This window comes from Crocodylus siamensis, chromosome 13, assembly GCF_052110815.1.
Source record: "Crocodylus siamensis isolate JL-2025a chromosome 13, ASM5211081v1, whole genome shotgun sequence".
Classification (NCBI taxonomy): Eukaryota; Metazoa; Chordata; order Crocodylia; family Crocodylidae; genus Crocodylus; species Crocodylus siamensis.
In genome coordinates this window covers 25,919,166-25,945,953 of record NC_143407.1, presented here as the reverse complement: position 1 = coordinate 25,945,953, position 26,788 = coordinate 25,919,166, and the positions used below count along the sequence as shown (strand labels likewise).

General features: G+C 46.1%; 1 long non-coding RNA gene across 8 annotated transcripts in view; it reads right to left on the bottom strand.

Moving 5' to 3' along the window:
- Positions 1-1,950: 1,950 nt before the first annotated feature.
- Positions 1,951-26,788, bottom strand: part of LOC149854118 (uncharacterized) — a 276,904-nt gene continuing 252,066 nt past the window's right edge. For all 8 annotated transcript variants that reach the window (XR_016438946.1, XR_016438942.1, XR_016438943.1 and 5 more), the window contains one exon: positions 1,951-12,767. This is a non-coding gene — a long non-coding RNA (uncharacterized LOC149854118). The remainder of the gene's footprint in view (positions 12,768-26,788) is intronic.

Below are 26,788 nucleotides of genomic sequence, written 5' to 3'. Positions count from 1 at the left end.
TTTTTAAAGTTCACAATTACTTATCTAGGGTTGTGTAAGCTCCGCTTGTGCCCACAGAAAATGCTGTTAATCACACAAGTGATGTATTCCTACAGTGCAGAAAATCTCCACTAGTTTTTGCCAGCAGATGAACTGGTTTTATCTTTCTGTTCTGGTCTTCCCTCTGGACTCTCCCACCCAAGGCGTCTGTATACTTCAGATGAATACACTGCTCCAAGGAGCTGACAGTCCATACACCTCTGATAATTACCAGAGGTGCAAGCTCTCAGAAAAGGGATCAATAAGGACAAAGCATCTCACAGCCTTGCATAAGGTTAGGACAGTGCTTTAAGATCTACTGGCGGTATCATGCAACTAGAAAGGCTGAAGTTACCACAGCAATATAAACTATGGGTAAAGTCTTGGTCAAGGCAGAAAAAAAGTTATGTTTTGCTTTCCAGCCATGATATAATCCTCAGAGTCCCCTCCATCCTCATCTCTAGTCTCTCCTTCACACCAGCAATGATCATAACCGTGGCTTTTCTTCACCCTTTTGGTTCAACACAAGTTGCGTTTGCCCCGGCATGAAAAAAAGTACTGCTGAAGTGAAGGTCTGGCCTGGAAAGCTATCTACCACTTGCTACTGGAACAAGTATTCACCAAACTCCATCCTGGAGCCCATGAGCTTTGCATGCCCGCTACCCGATAGCTTGCAGGAGATGGAACCGACAGGCTCACAGTGCTGCAGGAAGGAAAAGACCTGGCTCTCTTGCTGTCAGGCTAGGCAGAGAAACGCATCCTTGCACAGGGAGGTTATTTTGTTAGTTGGAGACATTGTCATCATTTCCCACCCATTGAAAACACCTTTACTGGGATTGCTGCAGGAGGCATAGAGCATGTGACATAGGGTTGCTGCATTCTCCATGATCTCTGGGGTCACCCTCCTCTTATTCCCAGGAGCCCCTGGACCATTCTCCCTGCCTCTGTTGTTAAATGCTGTATTTGCAGCTTTATGCATTCCCCTCAGCTGCAGACTGACACTTTTCCTGGGGTGGGTAAGAAGTCTGCCAATGCTTGGAGCATGGTGGCAAAGGAACATGGAGAAAGGGTTTGGGTGGTGGCAGATGGCTATCCATGCAATAAGACATTCTGCACACATGTTGGCTAGCTGCCCTGCTTTGGACACCACTTGTAGTCAAGGGAGTAATGAACACACACTCAAGCATTTGCAACAGTGGCAGGAGACGCTTCAAGTTTTTCTGGGCAGAAGTTACATCTCCTGTGATTTTTGTGCAGTAGCCTGCGAGACACGGCTCTGATGTGTTGAGCACCTCTGTGATGCAAAACTGGCTTAAATAAAAGGAAAACAAAAAAAAAAAATCTAGTTTCTTCCTCAGATAAAGACTAGAGTCGGAAGACACCCATGGGGAAAAGTATCCAAACGGGTCAGTGAATGGTTGCCAAGTTAGCAGCAGAGGCTTACTTTGCACATGTGCTTGAGGATAAACACTTGCAGTCCAGCCAAGTCACTCTCTTAGGGTCTCCACCAGAGTCCAAGGAGTCAGGACCCTACTTAATTAAAGAGGGGTGGACCATACTCCTTCTCACTAGTCAACTTCCATACTGATATTAGAAATTAGTTCCGTAGAGCCATTCAGAGCTCTGCATGAACTCTTAGACATAGGCACATTTGAATATACCTTTTAATGTCAAGTATACATATGCCAATACATTGCAGTGCTGCTTTTTTGTTGCACTTACGTTAACTAACAGATTGTTGGTTAACGATACTCCCAGGGTTAGTTTTTCTTGATACACATACCCCTGGCTTTGAATCTTGCTGTATTGTCTTTTTAAAAGAACCGAGCCATCCTAATCAATATGCATTTATTGTTCACAAAAACAGAAATCGTGTAACAAAGAGAAACAACTAAGACAAAGAAGAGAAATGGGGGGCTAAGCAAGGGGGGGGTGGTATCTATGTAGTTGAAAAATTAGTTTTTAAGATAAGGAATGCCATCATATTGTGGGGAAAATAATAAGAAACCAGAGATAAAGTAAACCATAACAATCTTTATGGTAATGGGAGAGGAGCACATTAAGAATTTTATTAGCAAGAACTACAAAAATTAGCTTTCCCCATTTTCATTTTAGAATCACTGAGCACTTTGTTTCCATAATAAAAACAGCAATGAAAAGAAAATTGGACACAGGGCATTACACTTTTTCCTCTGCAGGGGAAGATGATTTCTTCTCTCTCAGAGGACTAATACGGACAAGTGAGGCTTTATTTCTGGAGGGCACAGCGCATATCATGAATGCACGCGATAACCTGCTACCAGTACCACTCAGTGCAGTCCAAGTGACATTTATAAAGTGACATTAGAAACGAGTCCTATCTTTCCAAGAGGTGCCCTAAGAGAAGGGAACGGGGGCTTAATGTTGAATTAAACAGCAAATTTTGCCTAACTCTCACACTGTTGGATATGTATGAAACAAAAACAAGACACTGTATTCCAATAATCTGAAGTAATGCAAACTAGGCGGCAAAAAAATCCATATGCTCCCGAGCCCGGGCAATGAGTCTAGTAACAAAACATATCTACAAATGGAAGCCATGCATGTCCTAAGGTTGACACTTTATGGGATCTTGGCTCAGTCTCACCCGTGCCTGATTTAACCAGCCAGGGAGACAGGGCTTCAGGACAAAGGCAGGACTATAGCTTGACTGGGAGAAGCAGGAGAGTGCAATGGAGGAAAAGATCCTCTATAGCGGTGTTTCTCAGCCTGCGGGTCACGGCCCAAAAGTGAGTTGCCCAAGAATATATGAAAGGGTTGCGAACAAACTTTAAAAATGGATTCTCCTTTAAAAGAGAAAACATGGGCAACGGTGGCTTTTCCCTTGCAGGCTGGCAGAGTTGCAGTCTGTGAGGGGCTGCTTGGGGTCCCCATGCCCTCTGCCCCCACTACCCTATACATCCTCCCCACCCCACACACTGGCAGGTGGGGGGTAGTGGGTTGGGAGTGAGGGCCAATGGGTTGGGACTGGCAACTGATGCTTACAAATGGGTCCTTGTACAAAAAGGGTTGAGAACCACTGCTCTATAGATCCCCAGCCAGATGGTGCAGGGAGCACGAGCTTACTGGGGAAAGCCTCAGGCAAGTTGGGAAAGCAGGACAGTCTACAGAGGAAGAGTCTCAGCTGAAAGGGCTGAGTGTTAAGCTGAGTCTTCTCCAGAGTACTGAAAACTATAAACATGGAGGAAGGACTGAAGCATGACCTCCTTGTCAGCTCTGTAGGAGATGCTCAAGGGCGGAGAGAAGAAAGGCAGATTTCTCATGACAGCTGAGTCTAACTGAGGCCTGAGTTCAGATCCTCAGGTATTGTTGGAAGGCTGCAAATAAAAACTGCTTTGGAGATGATTAGTGAAAACCATTTAGTAAACATGAAGTACACCTAAGTTCTGGCTCCTCTCCAGCATGCTTGAATGATAATCGGACTTCACATTCTTGCGATGCGTCATTGCCCTGAGCCTAAATTGGGCTCAGGTTGGCTGCTTAAGCTTTGCTCTCTCTGGGATATTTACTGCAATCTCAATAAGGCATACTTAGCAATTCAAGAACAACTACAACTGTGTCTTGTAATGGTCATTATGCTGCATTTTGAAGAGCATTTGTCACTTCTCCAAGACCATTTCCAATATCATAACTTTGCATGGTCCCCAAGCATAAGAATCTTACTGCCGTTCAATCCTGACAGAGCGGATTGTGTTTGGCATGCGCTCCAATTGCGTCCCTAATGAGTTGAAACACTTTTTGCTACAGCCCCTAAGTACACTAGAGGAACACGCACATACATTTAATGCGCAGGAAATCAGTCCAATTGAATTCCAAGGGCCAGAGAGCAAATGCCAGCAGGATTAGAATGGGCGATTGGTGGGAGGTGGAGGGAAAGACCATCTATATTGTGAGAGACAGTTATCGTGAAGAGCGACACTGATAATGTACACTCGTACCAGTCAAGCAGTTTTCTGTACCCATCCGGGCAGACAAATGCCATCTTTCTCAGTCCCAAAGCTAGAGTGTGTTAACCAATACAAGCGAGAAATGTGGAAGCACTGTGGAGATCTCCTATACTTAATGCTTGCCATAATCTGATGCCATGCAGAGACAGCAGGCCATCATCACATCTGAGCACAAGGAAACCACAATCCTAGGGCATTCAGCTCCTACCTCACCCTGTAGAAAGGAAGGGAGTCCCTCTATAGCAAGTAAAGGTTATTCACCCTGTAATCAGAAAAAATCTCCCACACCATCTCAGATCAATGGACTATTAAAAGGGTCAGAGGACAATATTTTCCAAGTCTCTATGCATTGTATTCAAAAGTGGCTCATGGTCCCAAGGACCAACGTTATGTGGGCAACTTTAGAAAAGAAAAATATAAAATAATAATAAACAAAGAACGTGCAATTAACTCACTTAGGTGTTTTGAGCAATTGTGCTAGAGTTGTCAGTTTGGGTCTCTGTTGTCATTCAAATCAATGGAAAGAGAGACCTAAATCTTGCAGTGGTTTGTGGGAGTCTAAACAGCAAGTCAAAACCAGTTCCTGAGTCATGGAGAGGACATCCTACCAGTTGCCTTCCTCACCACTCCTCAGGTTAAAGATTGTGCTGAGAAAGAGCCAGCATCCACTTACCATAGCTCAGGCAGCATTTAAACGGGGAGGAAAAGCTCTCATCGAGCAGAATTGTGGCTGTAATGCTGCAGATTATTCAGAAAACAAATTTGGAGTCTCTTATTCCATCTAGAAGAAATGACCCATATTTGTCCGAGTTCTGTAACTCCTAACCCAATATGCAGCATTCGGCATCATCTAGCAGTAGCCAGAAGGCATTAGTTCCCCAGGAAATTATAATCTCTTCTTTTTGGAGCTTTCTCCAGTGTAAAGAACAAAACGGCAGGATTGACATAAACAATTCCCATCCCCTTGAACCATTAAACTGCTATGGATCTAGTTTATTGCCCTTGATTATGAGTCCTCTCTCTTCACCGAGCTGTAAATAACGGCTTTTGACTTTAAACACAGCTCAGATATGTCATGATTGAAAACAGTCTGCTGCTCTCTCAACATGTTTATCTAATGTCTGCAGGAGGAAGAACGGGGAGCTTGGGAGCAGATGGTGCATCTATCTCCACACAGGCAGTACAGCCCATACATGCAATATGCAGGCATCCACTATTTTCCAATGCCAACACTATAATTATAGTGGAGAGAATGTTTTATTTTTAAACTGCAGCTTAAATAAAATGATTGCTCCAGCTCACACAGCCCTAAGCACAGCTGATCTGATGTGTAGCATTTCCCAAGAAAGCAGGGCGGACTTCAATGAGCTAAGGAGAATATTCGGGGAAGCACTGAGGTCCCAGAGGGGTGGGAGCCGGGTGTCCAAGAAGAGTGGTTGCTCCTTAAGGAGACAATCCTCCAAGCCCAAAAGGGAGGTAATCCCAACACGGGAGGCGCACACCCAGTGGAAGGGAGGGGCCATCACCAGGGAGGATTATACTACAGTTGCTTGGGGCTGCAAGGGGGCAGTCAGGAAGGCCAAGGCGGAGATGGGACTGGGACTAGCTTCCCAGATCAAGGACGACAAGAAGTCCTTTTTTTAAAGGAAAATACATAGGGGGCAAAAAGAAGGTACCAGGTAACATGGGGGTCCTGCAAGACACACTAGGAAATCTGGTCCTCGCACCAGATGACAAAGCTAACCTGTTTAATGACTTCTTTGCCTCCATTTTCCTGAGCAGGCACCAGATCAGCCCCAGGGGAGGCGCACCCAAGCCAAGGGTCAGGGAGGATCTAGTCAGGGAACTTCTGAAGGGACTGGATGTATTTAAATCAGCGGGTCCGGACAATCTCCACCCCCGAGTGCTGAAGGAATTGGCTGAGGTCATTGTGGGCCCCCTGGCATGGCTGTACAAGCACTCGTGGTGCTCTGGTGTGGTGCCAGAGGACTAGAAGAGGGCCAACATGGTTCCCATCTTCAAAAAAAAGGGAGGAAGGAGGACCCAGGAAACTATAGGCCAGTTAGTTTTACCTTGATCCTGGGTAAGCTTTTTGAGAGAAATATTCTGGCACATGTCCATGAGGGGCCAGCAGGGGAGGCTATGCTTAGGGGCAACCAACACGGGTTCATTAGCAGCAAGACCTGGTGGCCTTCTATGACCAGGTCACCAAATCCTCAGATGCAGGGGTAGCAGTGGACATAGCATCAAAAGCCTTCCAAAAGTCCAGAAAAACTGTCTCTCACCCCGTTCTCATTAAGAAACTAGGGGACTGTGGTGTCAACAGCTACAGAATCAAATGGGGTAGTGGATGGGTCATTTTCAACCTGGAGGGACGTGGGCAGTGGGGTCCCCCAGGGCTCGGTCCTCAAGCCTGCACTGTTCAACATCTTCATAAGTGACTTGGATGAGGGGGTAAATAGCACCCTGTTCAAATTTGCTGATGACACTAAGATGTGGGGGGATGTGGGCACACTAGAAGGGAGCAATAGGCTATAATCGGACCTAGACAGGTTACAGGGGTGGGCGGATGAAAATAGGATGGGATTCAACACTGACAAGTGCAAGGTGCTGCACCTGGGGAGGAAGAACCAGCAGCATACCTACAGGTTGGGGAACTCCCTTCTCGTCAGTGCAGAGGCAGAGGCAGAGGCAGAAAAGGATCTTGGAGTCATCATTGATGCCAAGATGAACATGGGCCCGCTGTGTGGGGACATGGTCAGGAAGGCCAACCGCACCTTGTCGTGCATCCACAGATGCATCTCAAGAAGGTCCAAGGAGGTGATCCTCCCCCTCTATGCGGCACTGGTCAGGCTGCAGCTGGAGTACTGCGTCCAGTACTGGCGCCGCGCTTCAGGAGGGACACAGACATCATGGAGAGGGTCCAGAGGAGGCCACCCGCATGATCCGGGGACAGCAGGGCAGGCCTGACGAGGAGAGGCTACGGGATCTGAACCTGTTCAGCCTCCACAAGAGAAGGCTGAGGGGGGATCTAGTGGCTTGTTACAAAGTAGTCAGAGGGGACCAGCAGGCACTGGAGGAGTCCCTGTTCCCCCAAGCACCGCCAGGAGTGACTAGAAATAACGGTCACAAGTTGGCAGAGGGTAGATTTAGGCTAGACATCAGGAGGCGCGACTTCACGGTCAGGGCAGCTAGGATCTGGAACCAACTTCCAAGCGAAGTGGTGCTGGCTCCCACCCTGGGGGTCTTTAAGAGGAGGCTGGATGAACACCTCGCCGGGGTCATTTGACCCCAGTACTCTTTCCTGCCATGGCTGGGGGTCAGACTAGATGATCTGCTCAGGTCCCTTCCGACCCGACCAACTATGAAACTATGAGGAAAAGGCCCCTACATGCATGGCTGCCGAGACGATTGTAGGTAAGAGGTTAGGAGACAGAATGATTAACTGTTCATAGGACAAAGGACAGCCAAAATAATCACTGGGGGTGCTCTCTCTCTCATGACAGCATTTGTCCTTCTCTGTTGGATATGTAGCAGAGGAAGGAGAATTATAGGAGATACGGAAAACTGGTTTCACCTCCTGGCTTTTCAGGCATGTCACTCAAGTAGGGAAAGACAAGTTGTCCAGGTTGACCAAAGGAATCAGTTCCTGCATCCTGAAAGGCTTAGGGGAAGAAAAATAATGAGTAGGAGTGAGATCTCTCTGAGGGCTTCAGGCAAATCAAGGTTGGTACTCAGGATTCACCCAACACTTACTCCGACTGGACCAAACAGAAAGGGGTTACCCCTGCTCTGTTGGGAATGCAAATCTTCCCTGCACCAGCCTTGAAAAAAGCAAGGGGTCTGGTTCTAGGACATGAGGAACCGATAGCGCTAACTGACCCAAAACCTGGCTGAGCCCCAGAGAGGCTGTGGTGAAGAGCCATCACCACCAAGCCAGGACATACTACGTGATGCAGCAAGGAAAGAAACAGAGAAGACTGTTTTGGCTTGCCACCCCTGAGGTAGGTCTCTTACCGACTTGTTCCACTTAACCAATTTTGAACAGATTTTAGAGGCTGACGCTAACATTTTCAAAGCACCCAGTGCCCCTTTCACAACTTAGACACCCAAATTGCAGCACCCTGTTTTTAGCCTTCTCCCTCCCAATGGAATACAGAGCCCCAGTTTAGGCACCCCACGGTTCAGACTGGGCCCACAGACACTTCCCTCCTTGCCCCTTCCCCCCCACCCAACCCCTCATGCTGTATCCAGCACACACAGCACTCACTCTAGATGATCCAGAATGGCACCTCATGGGGTACTCATGCAATTTGGGACCCATGCCACAAATGGCACCCACCCCAGACCACCCAGGGTGGGCTGTGCTCATGGCGCAGGGCCCAGACAGGCTAAGGCAGGTAGCCTACATGGTGTATATCCCAGGCCAGCCACAGCGAGAACTGCGTGCCACAGGCATGGAAGCAGTCTGGCACACACCACATGCTGCACATGGGTCAAGTCCAGACACGGGGCTCTGCTAGCCATATCCAACCCATGGGCCCCCCCATCTTTGACACCCCTGTTTTTATATCTACATTGTGTATAGAACAGCCATATTAAAAATTTGACATTTTTAGATGGCTACAGTTCGATTTAAAAAAAAAAAAAAAAAAAAAAAAAAAAAAATCAAAAATCACACACATACACACACAGTGCTTGAAAATAAGTAGCTGGCTAAAGCGTTGTGTTTTCCAAGAGGAAAATATTTTTAAGTGCGAAACTGTCTACAATCACAAACAGTGCCTAACACCATAGAGGTCTACTGAAGAACAATTCTAAGGAGCCAAGAGTTTTACTATACTCTTATTCCCCGTATATATTTATTTGAGTTTTGCTAAAACAAATGTCAGAGGCCGTTAGAAGTTGCTGAAGACATTAATGGTACCATCAATAAAGGTGATTTGGGGAGCATATACGTAGGGCATGGTTTGTTTCTGGTTCCAATTAATTTTGAGTGGCAAAGCATGGATTAGTATTGAGTTTGGGTTTCTTTAAAGATGAGGTAGGGTGACACCAAACATTTATGCTGAAATCCTAAGTAACTCAGGTAGTAGACTTTCACCTAGAAGTTCATCCAACTTCACCAGCCACCTGTGGCTGAGTTGGTACATGTATTCCAGAAAAGGAAACTCTCAATGTTGATTCAAAGGCTCAAAGAAGGTGAATCTTCAATGCATAGCGTACCCTGGCATATCATTGTGTGCACTCCTCCTTTCATGCTACAGGACAGATTTCAAGTCATTAAAAGGCAAGTATTAGAGATCCTTCAGGGTCCCCTTATGTCACCCTTCTCCTACACACACTGCTGAAAATACACACACAGATAAAGGCCCTTCAGCCTAGTTGCATGAGGATGCTTATCATCTTCACCAACGACAAAAGTGGTCCAATAACAAGCATCACAGAAAAGCCTTGCTTCTTGTACATGTCCTAGACCATCACAACCACAACATTTCAACCCTGCTAGTTATGCAACTGGACTTACTGCATTTCCATGAGACTAGGCACGTGAGCAAAGTTAGTTACATGTGCGGTTTTAGCATCAGCCCCTTGGCCCTGGATTCTGTGGGCAAGCTCTTTTACTGATTTTGCTGTCTTGGTAGACAACTGTACAAGGGGCACAGCTGTGAATTTTCAAAGTATTTCCCTGCATTATTGCTATGCAGCAAACAAGTGGTTTCATTTTCAACAGTGAAGCAAAGAAAAAGGTTGTCTCCGCAGATGACAAACGAATGTGGTCATTGCTTGCAACAACATTTTGCAAAAGCATAGGAGGGTTTGGTTTTCTCCAACATCAGGTAATTTGGGGGGGGAAAAAACAACTTTTCAAAGTCACTAAAGCGACTCCCTCATTCTGCAATATTTCTGACTTATACAAAGTACAGCCAAGGTAGAGTAAAATTAAGCAGTCCAAGTCACGTATACCAAGTCAGAATGATGAAACCCTGAAAGCATGCTGAATTGGGATTTCCATTAAGGGTTTTTCTACGGCACTCTCAATAAGGCAGCACATGGCTGCTGTGCATTTTTGTCTACACAGCAGCACGAGTCAATTTAGGATGGTAAAGCCTGTAGTAAGATTAAATGCAAATATTAGGACGAGTCATTGTACAGGCACACACATTAGATTATACCAGGTCGCCAGTGATCACTGGCAGAAAGTCATCAGGCAGTATTACTCCTCAACAGTGAGCGTCCACGCTCTGTCCTAGCACAAAGCTTAATTTCCCACTTCTGCTAGCAAGTACCAAGAGAGGCACAGAACAAGCTATTCCATCTCTCGCAACCTTGAACCCGCCGTGCCACTCCTCATTGTGGTCGCTTAGCAGTTGTTCCAGTTGAGTCAGTCGTCTCATTCCTAGACCTAGCAGCTACACCCACTGCTAACATCCTGTAGCCAGGCCAGGGTGCCGGGGTGGTCGTCACACCTCCCAGTGCTGACTTGACTCCTGCACCCCTCAAACTCTAAGGTACTCACCTGCCACACATTGATCTTACTAATAAAACTTGGAAAGTGAGGCTGCCCATAGAGTATAAAGCCGGCCATAACCTATCACCTGCTCATGGATCCCACTCTGAACCTGCAACATGGGCCCTCATAGCCCACGCGCACCTTCCAAGAGCACCCATTGCCCTACGAGCTAATCACGGCCTCCAAGCCTGCCCTACAGATGTGCCCGTGCCTTGCAGGTATCTCCAAGCATTACTTCAGGGAGCACTTTTTGCCTGAAATCACCAAACTACCTTGGGCCCCCTCTTCCTTGTTGGAGCCTCGGCAGGGCCAGATTGACCACCCTGGCACAAGCCCTGGCTTATAGGCAGAAGTGGCGCAGCATATTTCCGGTCAGCTGACTTGCAGCAGCTTCTAGCTGCTTATCCCTTTGCAGCTAACCTTTGTATGTCCCTCCGAGTACCGTCTGCTACTGTTTTTTCCTGCTCAAATAACAGGAGCCCCAGGCTCAATAGACAACTCTCTTACTGTGAGCTACAGCATGGCAAACGCAGGTAGCGCACAATACACCTGCCACTGGAAACTGGTGGGAGTCTGTTCCACTGATTTTAATGGCAGCTAGGTTAGAGCCATGGAAACATGTACTCCTGCTGTCAGATATCAATAAGTTCTCAGATGAAACTGGCTGAAATGCACGGGTGCTTTGCCCTAGAACAAAAGGCCATTTTCCAGAACACTGCTCAGTATACTAAAATAAACCAGCCGCATAAGATATAAAGATGATAAATCATCAAAAAATGAAAGCACCGGCAACAGTTAGCTCTCCCGCTTCTACTTCCATCTCTATGCAAAGTTAACAAATCTCTGCTAAAAAAAAATAAAAATTAAGTTTCGTAATTTTTTTTTTAAACCAGAAACATAACAGCAAGTTGGCTTCCAAATCACTGGACTTTACCTTTACTTGAACACAAGAGAGGAGGATCGCTTTTCTCCAGATGCTTCCTCCAGGATCCATTAGAAACCACACAGAGACACATAACCCACATTCAAGGTTTTCCTTAAACTAAGTTTGGGGTAATTACTGGTAAGCCCCAGGGACTTAAGTCCTTGAAATAAGAAGAAAAGAAAAAAAAAAGTACTGCTCTCCAAAAGCTCACTACTACACAACACAGCAAATACAAGAAAAGAAACCTGTGAGCTGCTACTGAAACAGTTTAAACACTGAAGAGTGTTGCTTATCTCCTGTATCCAACCCTTGCTGACTAAACCTTTCTTCTGAGAAACTAACCCTGCCTCTCGGTCTGCTTGGGAAACCAAACCACCTGCCTGTGCAGCCAGCTGGTTTGCCTTAACAAGCTAATGAGGGGCAGCTGAGAACAGTTGCAGCCAGCCAGCCTACCCTTGCATTTTCTTTTTTCCTTCCCTTTTTGTATTAATTGTTTCTTTTGCCATTCCCCCGCAGTTTTCCCCATCTCTGACCCCAAACTCCATCCTCACAAGCAGGTTCAACTAAATACTGTGCCACTGGGGACGAAAGCCAAAAGCTGAATGGGAACACACTTGGCCTTCAGGGAGTGTTCTCCGCAGAGGCTGTGAGACTGGGTGTCATCAGGGGCTCAAGGGCTCCTGTCTTTTTACAGGATCACTTCAAGTCACTTTTGCAGCTCCCCTGGTCTGGCACTAGCTGGGGACTGCCGTAGCCCTGGACATTACCAAGTTATTTATGGCTGCCTATGGCTCCAAGGACCTGCTCTGAATAGTGCCCTGATCAGGTTCCTGTTTTCCCAGCAACATCCCCTCTGCTGCAGACTGGCACTGAAGGGAATGGGTGTCAGCCAGCTCCAGTTTAGACAGGTATTTGCCATACTAGGCATTTGCACTCTGTTTGGCTTTATCCCTATACGTTCTGCCTCAGTGTTACAGGTGCCAAGAAACCTGTGTCCCAAAGGGACAATACAGGGGTGCCTTTGAACTGTGATATGATAAGAACTTACAGCATGGCTGACTCTAATGCATTTTCTTGCTGAGTGCAGTTGTTAGGAGTATTAAAATTCCCCTCTGGTGAGATGTATTTTTGCTGCATGTTAGTCATAATTAGGTTCAAGCCAGCTCTGAAAGCAAAAGTGCTGGGCAACTTCACTGCACTGTCAGGGCGAGTCTCTCTCTCGCGCGCGCAGTGAGAAGGTGAGCCCTTATGTCAGCCCCGGTGACTGTAGAGATGCTCCTTTTCCTTTTTCTTTTTCTTCGAATGCAGTCAGATGCAGAAGAATCTGTCAATGCAAAGTAAAACATTAACTCGACCATGCCAAGATATTTCCTAGAGAAAAGACAGCAATTCTAATGATGTGAAACAACCTTTGAAAACTTCCTTGGAAGGAGAAGAGAATAAATTAATCCGTTCACACATGAGAAGGGAAGTGGGGGTGGGGGAAGGGGCTTTACAAATTCTGTAGGGCTGCCTACTAAGTGCTGATTTACAGTAATTCCTTTCATTTCTTCTCTAATTAAACATCTCCTGAAGGATCAGGCCTGACAATGTGATCTGAAGCCTATAGCCTGAAGTGTAAAGTGAGGCAAATTGCCTGACTTACTTGCAATGATAGAGTCATTTTGGAAGGAGATTGGAAATCAATACTTGTCATCCCTGCACAGTGCTCTTTATTCAGAGGGGCAATTTGTAAGTGTAATCTGTATGAGTGTAGTGGGAGCATGCAAAGTTACAGTACTAGTCATGCAGAGTGAAATGACAGAATATAAAATATAGGTTTATTGCCATTTTATTCATATTAATGTCAAGGAAGATTATGAATAAGCACAAAATTTTAATTCAGCACTGTGCAGTCAGGCTGATTGCTGCAGTCTTCAGTTCCCTTCTTAAGCGGCAATCAACATTAAGGGTACAATGCTTGACATAATTTCCCTGTTGACAATGTCAGACAATATCTGCGACGTGTCTGGTTTCAGCCATGATGAGGCAACGAGGGCTAAAAAAAGGAAACGGATCGACCCGTGTACGCCGAGAAAATAGCAAACAGCCTCTCAGCGATCACAAGGGTTTAGTCAAACTGGAAGAGGAGAGCAAAGCTCGAGCTCACTGAGCTCAGATGCAATCAAGGAGGACAAGAGGCACTCAAGAGCGGGTGGTTTTTTCAAATGAGAGTACTCATGAGTGTAGGACTGGCAGCACTAGTTTAAACCCAGCATAATGCAGTCAGGTACCTTGTTAACTTCCCCTTGCAGCTTAGCCAGTTCACTTTAATCTGTGCTGGTAACGATGAACAATTTCCCTCTGGGGCTTCTCCTGAACTGAACTGCCAGTCATGACAATTAGCTGGCCGGTTTGGGGATGGCGTGGGGGACAAACGTGTGTCAGTTACTGCAGCAAGGCTGTCACACTCGCTTCACTTATTCACCTAATTGGAGAGCTCAAAAAGTGTGTTATAGCACAGGTCTGCTTCACCTATCTACATGTCATTGTTCGGTTAAAATATTTTCGTGTGCGGGCTCACATTCAGAAAGCAGATCTGACATTTCTCTCTCTTGAAAGGAGCAGAAAAGAATTCATGTAAAATCTAAAGGTATTTGGGATAATCACTATTACCCCAGCTCCGCCACAGACTTCCTGTGTGGCCTTGGGCAAGTCGGTCTCTCCCTCTCTGCCTCTCTTCTCCCTCTGTAAGGTGGGATTAGTTTAACTTTTTCATCGTACAAGGAGGTGGTGGGAGGATAAATACAATAAAATGCAGTACTCATACTATGGCATTGGAGGATTCATAAATCCTGTGTAAATAAACAGACTGATTGAGCAGTTGATGGATCCAGACTTACCCATGCTGGGAAGAAAACAGAGCTTTCAGTAGTCTACCTATCCTGAAACTGAGCTACTTCTGAGCTCAGCTCACCACGGGATGAGAAAGTGGGACGTCTTTGCACCTCTTTGCTTCCTGAACTGACACAGGACTGTCAGCTGCCTGCAGACACTAGAAGAGCTGTGCAGCAGGCTTGTGCGAAGCAGCTATATTCGCTTGGAATTCGGATTTGACCGGTTTGGGGGACAGTAATTCGATTCGGCGACTCGAATCACTGTCCTGATTTGAGTTGGCTGAATCTGATTCGAAGGTTCGGCGGGCAGGCCAGGCCCATCCCCCACCCCTCTCCCAGCCTGGCAATGCCTGCCTCTCCAGGCACTTGGGGGAAAAGAAAGCCCCGGCTCAGCTGGTGCTGCCCGGTGGGGGGCAATCTCCGCTGACCCCCACTGCCCCACACTGCATGGAGGGCTCTGAACAAGCCCCCAAAACTCCTTGCCCACTCCCCCAGCCCCCATGGGTACCCCACATGGGCCAGCTCTGGCCCTTTAAGAAAAAAAAACCCAAAATCTAAAGAGACCCCGGGACTCACCGCTCCTGCCAGTGAGGGGTGAGCCCCACTGCCCCCTTCTTCCCCTTGTTACCCCCCCACCATGTGGGGGGCACTGCATGAGCCCCCAAAGCCCCAAGGCTGCACCAGAGACAGTAAGTCCTGCGGCTTTTCTTGGCTTTTTTTCTTAAAGGTCCGAAGCCCTGGCAGGCAGGGCAGCTGTGGGGGGGGGCAGGGGAATGGGGGGGGTCAAGGGGCTTGTGCAGAGACCCCCATGCAGCATGGGGCAGTGGGGGGCTGTGGGGATCGCCCCCCCCCCCCCCCCCCGCCCAGCAGCACCTGTTTAGCACCAGGGCTTTTTTCTAAAGTACAGAGCTGAGGTGGGTGGGGACAGCCAAGGGGAGGCTGGGAGAGTGGGCAAGGGTCAGGGGGGCTGGCAGGGGTCCCCCCATGGTCTCCTCCCCCATCCCTAGTACTTACTTACTTACTTCAGGACTGCCTGAATCATCAAAGCTCTCCGAATCCTTCCCGAAGATTCAGAGAACTTTGAATTGATTCAGACCTTTAGATTGGTCCCCTGGTTCGATTCAGAGTTGGAGATTCAGCCACCAAATTGGGCTGAATCTCCTCCGAATCAAATCACCACCCGAAGCTTCGCGCAACCTTACTGTCCAGGGGAGCTGAAGTGCGCTGTCCATTTCCTTTCCACAGAATTTCTTCCAGAGGTAGAGAGGGTGGGCTGTATATGTGACCTATTTTATTCCAGTGGCCCTAAAGCACCAGAAAATCCTCTCTCTTCTAGGAGTAAAGAAAGTAACAGAGAGCCCAGAAGGAAGTGCTATGACACAGAGGGGGTACGTACCCCCCCTGAGATTGGCTGCTGCCGCTGGCGTCTGTGGGCAGTAGCTGCTTGCCACCCATCACTCGCCACTGACACCGCCATGGCCACAGTGAATCCCACAAGTCACAAGTTTTGTCTGTCAGCAGCTAGGGGTGCAGGGCCCCAGACCCCCCTGCACTGATCTCCTCCACAGCTGGCAGGTGTCGTGGTCACCCCCCTGCACCTTAACACACACAGGGTCACCTATGTCACGAGTTTTGCTTGTCCGCAGCTTGAGGGGCAGTTCCCCCCAAACCCCTGCACCGATATTTTTGAAACTTGGTAGGCTTTGTGGCCTCAGCAAGAGCTACCAGCCCTGCAGTTTTGACCACCCTCCCCTCCACCCCCATGGTGTAACACATAGACATAACAGGAGTTTGGCTTTCAAGACTTTGGGGTACGGTTCCTCCCAAACCTCTGCACCGATCTTCTTGAAAATCGGCGGCAGGCTTTATGCTCTCAGCAGAGGCTACCATCCCTCCAAGTTTAATCCAAATTGGACAAAAAACAACAAGGTTATAGATATTTTATTGATCCCCCATTATACCCTATGGCCGGATCTCCAAGGCAGCTCCAAAGCTTTGGAGCCGCTTCAGCCGGATCGAGGCGGAAACCTGGTGCAGAGCTCCGGATCAGATTGCTACCATCTGAAGCAGCCAGATCCAAAGCTGGATCAGATCGCTGCCAACTCGCACAGGCCTAGTGCATATACAGATCACACAGGGGCCCTGACAAGAGCATGAACCAAAGTAGGCCCTTTTGAATATGAAACTAGGCATATGTGGCTTGCACAGAAGTGGTGGAAAAGTAGCTCATTAGTTTTAAAGGCGCCTCCAAGGCCAATAGCTAGAGAATGAATTGATAAGGCTGGTACAAAACACAGATCAGAGTGGCTTGGCCACGTATGTCAGTATCTGGTGAGAAGGTTGCACTAACTGGTGAAAAGTATGATATGGATGATGTCACATAAATATGTTTCACTGATCAATAAGTTGAGTATGCTGTAAACACAAAGGTGTTTTGATCCATGTACAAATATGGGCCTAGAAACCTTTAATGCCATGTACTGGGTTAAGGGTTATGTTTATATTTGTATCATGACCTAGCTGCCACTGTGTATCAGTTGGTCATGGACACTAGTGTCTAGGCTTGTCTGTGGGCAAGAAAGATGACTGAGTTTTTGTTATGAAGAGCTGAAGCCTGTTGTTTTTTTTCTTGGAATAATGAGTTCTGGAGCACAGCATCACAGAGGGTATCCTGACAATGTGCACAGCCCATCCAAACCGAGGGAGCCTGATGTGACCAGTAATACCTAACCCCCTGAACAGCTCTAACAGAGTAAAGTAACAACCACACTGTCAGAGACCTACACTTGGTCCACAAGCTTTCTTAAGGTATGGCCCAATGAAGCTGCCAAACCTCAGCCATTTAGTCACAGAGTAGAAATCCCCCATAGAGCCGAAGAAATATCACGCTTCTTATGTATGCTGCATTCTTCCTCTCAGCCCATACTAAATAAAGCAATTGGCACATTGTGGTTTCTGCAGATGGACCAAAAATGCCACATGTACAATTGCAGCTATCTGGCATGCAGGGGCCTGGGTTTTGCATTTGCCAGCTAGCTCCCCAGCTCCCCAGCAGCCAGATTTAATTTGGAAAGGAACTGTCCACAGTTCTTGCACAAATAGCAAAGAACAGGTTTTAATCATCCTCAGTCCCTCCCTGTTCAGTCTCTTCCTCTCTCATATAGATGAGAAAGGTAGGTCAGACAAAATTCTGGAGGAATGTTTCATAAACTGCAAATGGGTCATAAACCTGGGGTCCTGATCTCATCCAAAATGCCTCGGCGTTGTTCAGAAAAGTGGGGTTGATTAGCCAAAGGATCCCAGGTCAAGCCCAGTTAAGTAATGGCGTTCTGCCATCCTAAAGTCTTCCATGTAATTTCAAGCAGAAAGAGGGTTTTCTTCCCCGCATTTCCTGTTCTGAAGGGTGGCCGTGATTAAATATGCGTTAGGTTCCAAGTCAGAACCAGCTGCATATTAGTAGGAGACAAAATGATTTTATCTCTCTCTATATACCTAGATTGCTTTCCTGCCTGCATTTATCCCAAGGAATTTGTTCTTTGGCAGTTAGCCATTTATGTATTGTATTAGGTATCATTGATATGTATAAAGCTATCTAATCTGATGCCCCAACTCTCCTTTTAACTACTCCCACATATCTCTCTGTTACTTGTTGCACATTCTGGGCAAGCAGAATGTGCAAGACCCGTGGTTTGAACTACCGAAGCAATCACTGAAATTCACTTGCCTTGCCCTTCTAACTTTTTAAGAATTGCATTTATTTTCCAAGTGTACATTTGATTGACTCCATGGGTTGTTCATTTCTCCTTCTACTTATCAGTATAGGTGGGTCCTTATTTCCTTTGCCCATCAGATCAGTTTTGAGGACCATCTTCTTTTCATTTCCAGACAGAAGTGAAGATAATGTTCAGATATCTCTAGACTTGTCATTGGATGCTCCATGCCAGGGAGTGGGTACTGATGCCACAGTTGCGTGACAAGGCTTTTTGGGTAGATGTGATATCATTTATTAGACCAACTAAATAGCTGGAGAAATTGTTCATTGCAAGCTTTTCAGCCTTCTTCAGGCATAGAGAATCTGCTGGTGAATTATGTGCTCTCCTGGGTAGAACAGAACCCAATATGGAAAATGCACTGTAGGGGTGTGCAAAGTGGGCCCTATTCGATTTGGATTTGGCCCAAATCAGAGACAGTGATTCGATTCGTTAACTTGGATCACTGATTTGATTCAGCCGAATCCAAATCTGCAGATTCAATGCTGATTCAGAGAATCAGCGATTCGGACACAGACACAGCTTTAAAAGTTTTTTCTACGTATCTTGAGGTAGCAGGCATGGCTTGTAAATGCTGCCATCATGGGGCGGATGGAGCATCCCACAGGAGTGCAGGGGGTCCTTCACATGCTCGGTGGCAAACTCAGAAATAGATCAGAAATAGTTCCGGTCCGCTTCCAGGTCCTCCAGGGAGCGCACTGGTGAGACCACTGTGCCCCCCACCCCAGCTCAGCAATCAGCCATGAGAGGACCCCAGGTACCACCCAGATCCAGGAGGCAGTCACCGAGCCAGTGGGGAGCACGTGGTGCCCCCCGTGCACCCCCCGGAGGACCCAGAAGTGTACAGGAAGTGCTTCTGGTCTACTTTTGGGTCTGCTGCTGAGTACACCGGGGAACCCACTGTGCTTCTGTGGGACACCCCATGCACCCTAGCACTGCAGCATTCATGAACCGCCTGCTACCTAGAGGCATGTAGAAAAAACATTTAAAGCTGTGTCTATGTCTGAATCTCCCCAAATCAATTTGGAGGGCTCTGATTCAATTTGGAGAGATTAAAGGGTCCTCTGATTCAATCTGGATTAAGAGATTTGGCCACCGAATTGGGGCAAATCTCCACCAACTCAAATCAGGGGCCAAAGCTTTGCACAGCGCTAAAATGCAAGTCTGTGAAAATGCAAATGTATGGCAACGAGGATCAGAGGAATGGAAGACAATGTTGTTGCTGGAGTATTCAAGAGAGAGTCTGATGGAGGGATGATGGTTACTGATTTCCATCACAAATTCAATCAGAGACTGCAGGTTTTCAGTCCAAATGATGAAGATGTTATCTATATATCTTAGGTATAGCATGGGTTTGATGGTGCAGTTCTTGAGGAATTATTCTTCCAGGTGGGCCATAAAAAGGTTGACATAGCGTGGGGCCATTTTGGTGCCCATAGCTATGCCCACGGTCTGGAGGAAGTGTTGGTTATTGAATCGGAAGTTATGTGCGAGGATGAAGAGCATAATAAGTAATTTCTTTGTTTCTGTGCTCTGAGTTGTAATCTTGCTCCTGTAGATATGTAAGGCAGGCTTGGACACCATCTTGGTGTGGGATGTTGATATATAACCTGGTAACATTCATGATGGCTAGGAGGGTATTGCTGGGAAGGTGGTCTATGTTTAAGTTTTCATAGAAAGTCTGTTGTATCTTGGACAAAGTCCAGTCTTTGGGTGAGTAGAGGTTTTTGGGATGGATTCGATCAAACCTGATATTTTCTCAGCTATGGTTCCATAGTTGGATATTATAGGTCTGCCTAAGTTTCTGTATTTGTGGATTTTGGGGAGCATGTAAAAAGTCCCTGGACTGGGTAATGGGGGATCAAGTTTTGTAGTTTTCCTTGTAGTTCAGATGGAAATAATGTGATGGTGGTTTTGAGTTTTAAGGTGAAAAGGGGAGTTGGATCTTCCTCTAGATTTTTGTAGTAGGTGGTGCCAAATAATTGTCTGTTGGCTTCTTTTATGTAGCCTTCACAGTTAAGGATAACTATAGCTCCTCCTCTATCTGCTGGTTTTATTACTATTTGGTGGTTGGATCGTAGAGAGTCTATGGCCCTTCTCTCTGAGATGGAGAGGTTGTTATGGTGGTGTTTGTTCTTGATTATTTCATTGTTCATTCTTTCCCTGAAGCATGAAATACAGCAGTTGAGGTTTGAATTTCATCCATTGTGAGATGCCCAATCTAATGTTTTTTAGATTTTTTGAGGCGTTGATCTTTTCCTCGATGTTGTCACAGGATGAAGTGTTGTTGAAAGTGGATTTGATTTGCTTGTGGAAATATTCCTTGAGACAGAGGCATCAGGAAAATTCTTCTAGGTCTCCACATTGTAGTATCTTATTAGGGTATTTTTCCTGACGGAAATTAAGGCTATTAGAGAGGACAGATTTTTCATCTTCGGTAAGCGTGTTTGCTTGGAGAGACTGACAATATTTGAGGGCCGACTCGTTCCTTCAGTTTCATCAGGCATGAGGTTGGAACGTTGTTCGGTATTGGTGTTGTTTCTCTGATGGTTTAGTATGTTCCTCTGATGGGGAAGTTGTTCCTGTAGCAACCGGTTCAATTTCTTCTTTTTATATTGGATGGATGTTGTAAAACATCTTTGGTAGTCTCTTTGTATACACTGTGTAATGTTTGGGAAGATATCCAGATTTATCTCTTTTAAGTTGCTGTAGCATGTGCTGATTTCCGTTTTGAGTTGATCTCTTCTGGAGTAGGTTATATGAAGGAAATGATTCCACATTTTTCTGAAGTTCTCCTGCAGCGTTGTGAAGCATATTTGGAGTTGTGTGTAATAGTTAGAGGATTGTAGATATTCAATCCTCTGGGAATGATGTATTTCTTGCATAGGCTTAGAAAATATACATTGCTGTGAAGTTTGGCTTCTTTCTTCCTGGTGTTGTAAAGTTTCCATTTCAACAGGTGGTTGAAGCGGAACATTTTCATGTTGGAGATTTTATATATATACATACACACTTATACATACATACATACATACACACACACATATATATATACACATACATACACACACACATATATATACACATACATACACACATATATACATACACACACGCGTATATATACACATACACACACACATATACACACGCGCACGTATATATACACATACACACACATACACACACGCGCGCGTATATATACACATACACACACACACATATATACACATACACACACACACATATATACATATATCTACTATACACACACACACATATACGTGTGTGTGTGTATATATATATATAAAAAACCCACCAGCAAACATCTTCCATTTGGGGTCTGCTCCTGCTATTGAAGTCAACAGCAACATCTGGACTAATCCAAAATTCATGGGATTATCTCAGTGAGGCTCCTGCTGAAATCAAGGGAAAGCCTTACCATAGGTTTCAGTGGGATTTGGATCTAGCCCTTACTACAAGACGAACTTCCTGGATCTTCGGTTTTAACAGCCATCAGGAAGTTGCTCAAACTGTTGTTTGAGGTGGGTTATGTTGGCCATCTCTAGAATGCAGTTACTAATCTTAAAGGGGAGGAATCTTCAGTGACAGCTCAAAAACTACCTATAGCAAATTATGACAGAGGTTACTTTGACTGCACTCTGGGAAATTCTGTCACCATGGAAACCTAGGAGAGAAACTGTTTCTCAACTTTCTGTCAATGCCAACATGACAGTTTAAAAAGCTGTTCATTAAGAGCTTGATGTCTATTGTATACAAATTCTTTCCAAAAGAAATAAAGGCACAGCATATTAATAAAAGAAAAAAATGAAGGGAATGGATTTTACATTGACGAAACCATGCCTATGCTTAAGCTGAGGGTCTAGGCCAGCATTTTTTTTAAGGTAATATAATGCTATTTTTACTTAGGACGGGTCTCCCTACAGTTTTTGTACTACTAAAGCTATATTGGACTAGAAACTCTGGTTAAAGCAGTATGGCCTCCTGGCAGGGAGATAGTTATAATGTCACAAAAAGATTTATAAAAGAAGTTGTACCAATCTAAGCGTCTTTATAATGGATTAACTGCATCCACACCAGGGAGTCATACTGTTTCATTTAAATCAGTTTCTAAAATGATCTGTTATTATGGTACAAAAATTCATGTAGAGGAGATTTTATTGGTTCCATTTACATCCTTGCGACTTAAGCACATGCTAAAAACTGCTAAATCAGGGCATTTGTGAGTAAGAGAACAAACTAAATGAAAGTGGTAGTTAATTCTCCTGAAAACGTACCTCATTAATTTATCTGACAAGCCTTGCTCCATTTTAATTGCTTATAATAATGCTCACTATGGAATATGGTATTAAAGGCTTGCAAGAATTAGGGAGACTGTGGCTTCTTGTTTGTACAAATTATAGGATGCTTGCAAAGTGCCAGGGAGCAAGACTGCACAGGCGCTACATTTTTTGTAAAACTATTTAAAACTCCAAAACATGATTTAGAAGTAGATGAATATAATGACTGTGGTGGCTATGAAGGTACCTCATATTAATTCTTTTCTTTAAACTGTAATTCATTTTTATTTTCCACTTAATTTTTTCGAGTTTGCTAGCCATTATAGCCTGCCCTGTTCTTTCATTACTATTGTTTATACATCCAACTCGATTTAAAAACCACCAAGGTTTCTTTTGCTGATACTAAAAGCAGGAGGGATAATAGTAGAAACTGGAGCCATATAAAACTGTTTTACTACCCTACGTGGGGATCAGACTCTTCTGATTTCTGATTCAGGGATTCATGCATCATCCTACAATGTAACTAACAGTGCCCATTGTCAAGGGCCAAAATGGAGAGAAGTTTCTTTCATTGTAGTCCCATTCAAATCTGACAGGTGACTCAATGAGTCATCACTTGCCAATAAGAGCAAGGGTTCACAGCTGTAGGGGTGAAATTGCACCTCACAATTAGTTCTTGTTAAGGGCACTTAAAACTTGAACAATTGAACCACACTAACAAGTGCTAAGCTACGCCACTTGAGGTGAGGGTTATCAATGAACAATGCTAGGCAGCTCAACTTGACATGAACGTGTTCCACCAGTTTGCAGTCTGCTGGCATCCTAGGAGGCACCACTAGTTGTTCTTCAGGATTCTGGTGCCCCGACAATAGAGCAGTGATTAGCAAATAAGAAAAGGGGCAGAGGGGAAGGGAGATGCTGGGGGCACACAGGTGAATTAGGTGAAGGGGGAAGTGAGGCAGGGAGCTGCCAGGCTGCAGTGTGGCCAAGCAGGATGCCCCTCCTCCCACTGGTACATGCACATACACATTCTGCTTTTCATATGGCAATATGGCTTAGCGGCCTTGTGCAACACCCCTACTGCCACCCCTATAACCTGGCTGTGCTGCTCAGTGGCAACAGCAGCCAAAGGAAATTCTGGGGGTGGGGAGTGTGCACATGTACACTTGCATGCACATACTAGGGGGGTGGGGGGTGGGAAAGGAGTGTATGTGCATGTGTGCACACACACTGGGTGCTGGGTGTGTGCGCTGGGACTGGGGGAATGTTTGTTTTTTGCTGCTAGAGAGCCAGGTGAACAGGACTGGCATAGGGCAGACTGGTCAGCTAGCCATGCCTCTGCTCTCCAGCCTCTAAGTAGTAGGTCAGAGCTGTGCATGTTACAGAGAATTTTAATCCCAAACATGCAACTGCTCTCAGCACGTGCTAACTTTTACAATGGCCTATTCCTTAAAGTTAGCACATGCTAGTTGCAACTTGTAAGCTCACTCTAAGATACAAGGTTCTAGCCCTTTAAATAGTCCATGAGCCCTCTAGTGGCATTCACGGTGATCTCTGTTGTAAACGTTGCCCCCAGCTAGAGCATCCGTAAAAATGTATGTAGGCTGGATGGGTCTGTTGATGTTTAAAAATGTGACGATTTGAGATCTGTGTCACCACACCCCACAATCTGAACCACAGAGATAAAATCTGACAAGAAACAAAGCACTGCCTGAGCCACTATGGCACTTCCTACTTTTAAGGACAAATAGATTATTTGGAAGATATTCTAGGCAGATATTTGTTAATAATAATTGTACAGCACTCATACTGGGGGGAGAGGGATGTGGGGGGAAAGAGAGTGGAGTTGGTGTCCTGGTCTCCCCCCCTGCAAACCCCTTAGCTACGTGATGGCTGCTTGCAGACATTGAAAAAAAAAAACCCAAAATGACAGTTTACTTTAAACTCTGTGTGCTCCCATGCCGAATGCTGTGCACAGCCAAAAGAAGCAGCATGTTAGCTAGACCCACCTTGCCCAACATCTGTATGGATTGGGTGCTTTAGTGGGGCTTACTTGCCGCTTTTATTGAATAGCTGATTGAATCAGCTATTCGATAAAAGTCCCACTGAAGTGCTGCAGAGCCAAGTTGAACTAATATGCTGCTTCTTCTGGTAAAGCATTTTTTTTTTTTAATGTGCCAGGGGAATCCTTTTAAGGCAAGAGAAACCCCTGACAAAAAAGAGTAATTTCTCTGCACTCACCTAAGGGAAACGAAGGATCACCACTGACACGTGCAGCAGTGTGCCGCACTTCTGGAGTGAATGCTCACTCTGGATTGGAGGGAAAGGAGCCGCAACAAGCATTTCCAGCCCCAGAAAGGGGCAGCCAAGGAGAGACACCATTGCTGGGAGGCTCTCTCCCTGATACCAGCCTGCAAAGGATTCAGCAGAGCAGAGGCATAGAGAGGAAGGCACAGGCAGTTGGAGGACCACCGCTGGATAAAGTGCCAATAAAGGAGCTGTGATTAAAGAAAAATGGCTGGTTGGGGAATGCCACCAAGAAGTAGGTGCTGAGGCAGAAGGAAAGGGAGATCTGATGAGCCCTGTCCTCCCTCTCTCTTTTTTTTCCCCTCCTTTTCTGGGTTTTTGTTTGTTTGTTTTCCTTTTTGCTGTGGCGTTCGGGTATTTTTTTGCCTCAGCCAAGGTTATTTTTTGTTTTGTGTTGGACTTTAGGCCTGGTGGCTCACTATTAGAAGGTCCCAGATAGATAGGGAAGGTTTTGTGAAATTATGGGGTGCTGACTCCTGTGAAAGACTGGTCTGAGGGTGAGTAAAGAGCTATAGGCTCAGCCCTTTATCTTTATCTTTTTCTCCCCTTTTTTTTCAACCCAGGGATAGGGGATAGGTTTATCCCTGTCCAGGGAGAGACAGCCCATGGGACTTGCTTTCAAGTTAGAGACAAGGTGGGGTAAGGTCGGGGTGCAGGGGAGAAGGAGCCCCATAAGGCAGTCCCATCTGGTGGTCTGAGGTGGTTTTTCCCCAGAGAACCAACTCCCAAAACTCAAAATACGAAACATGAAAAGTCATGGCAGGTAAGAAGACAACACTAGGGAGGAACTGAGGCAGGTATTCATAACCCCTCCACTGCCACCTGCTCATGGGGAAAGACATCAACGCACTGAAGACCCAGGCCTTATAGCACCTACCAGCAACAAAACATCTGCAAGAGATAGCCTACCCATGCAAGCTTAATTTAGCTAGCACATGTGTAATAGGCTCAGGGTATCCAGGCTTCCTGGTGTCTGATGCCCCTGTCAGTCAGACTTGCTTGCCGCTGCTCCCTGGCCTTCTCCACCTCCTGTCTCTCACCTGCTAAGACTTGATCCTAGTATATAGTTAAGGAGAGGCTGCCTCCAGAAGCCAGGGTAACCTCTTCTTTGGTGCTTTCTCCTCCTGGTTTAGTCTGAATTCTCCTTACCCCAATCCTTGGCCTGACCCTGCCTCACTCCATGGGGTGTACTTCGCTTTTAAGATGGCCCTAGTTGTGCCGTAAGGGCTATATCATGGTCTCTAGCCACCCTCATAGCCACACCCATGTCTCACAGATGACTCAGGTGCCACTTGGAGGGGACCTCCAGGCCCCAACTGATACTGGGCCCCTCAGGCCTCAAAATGCTTGTTTGGGCTTCAGCCTTCCTGCTTTGGTCCTTTTTATCAAGCTAAACCCCCTCAGCCCAGGTCCACTTCTTTGGACCCTGACTTCCTTGGTCTCAGCCTCACAGGACCCTGCCCAAAGCTGGTCTCCAAACACAGAGCACCCTTGGCACCTTGCTCCATGGCTTCCAGACCTCCCCTATAGCCACAAATCAGTCCTCCAGTGTCAAACTCAAATACAGAAAATATAATTGGAACACAAAAAGTTAACCATCTAGTTACTGTTCACCCCCAAATCCCCTCAGAGCCATAACAGTTGCCACAGTCATAAGGAGCTAACAGTTTCCCCAGCCTCAGGTACCTCCTATTCTCTTACACCCAGCTCTGTCCTCCACTTATTCCCATGCAGACATAGATTGCCCACCTGAGTCCAGAGACCAAGTTTATATGCAGCCCGAACGCTGCCCCTTCCGTTCACCTGATCATTCCCCTTGGGGCTGTGCTCAGGAGTTCCTGTTCAGTCCAATGTGCTGTTCGGGTTTGCCTGCCCTGCAGCAGCCCTCTTGAGCTGCTTAGCAGTCCCAGGTGTCAAGGTTTGGCCTCTTGCTGGGGCTGGCTGATGCAGTAGTTCGCCCCTGCAGGCCAGAAAGCTCTAGCTGCCCTTTGGGTCCCACTTTTCCCTCCTGCTCCTTTTCCATAAGTAGTTAACATGTTTAGGGTTCCCTATTCTAGGTAACAACAGAAGTAAAGACACAACATCACAAGT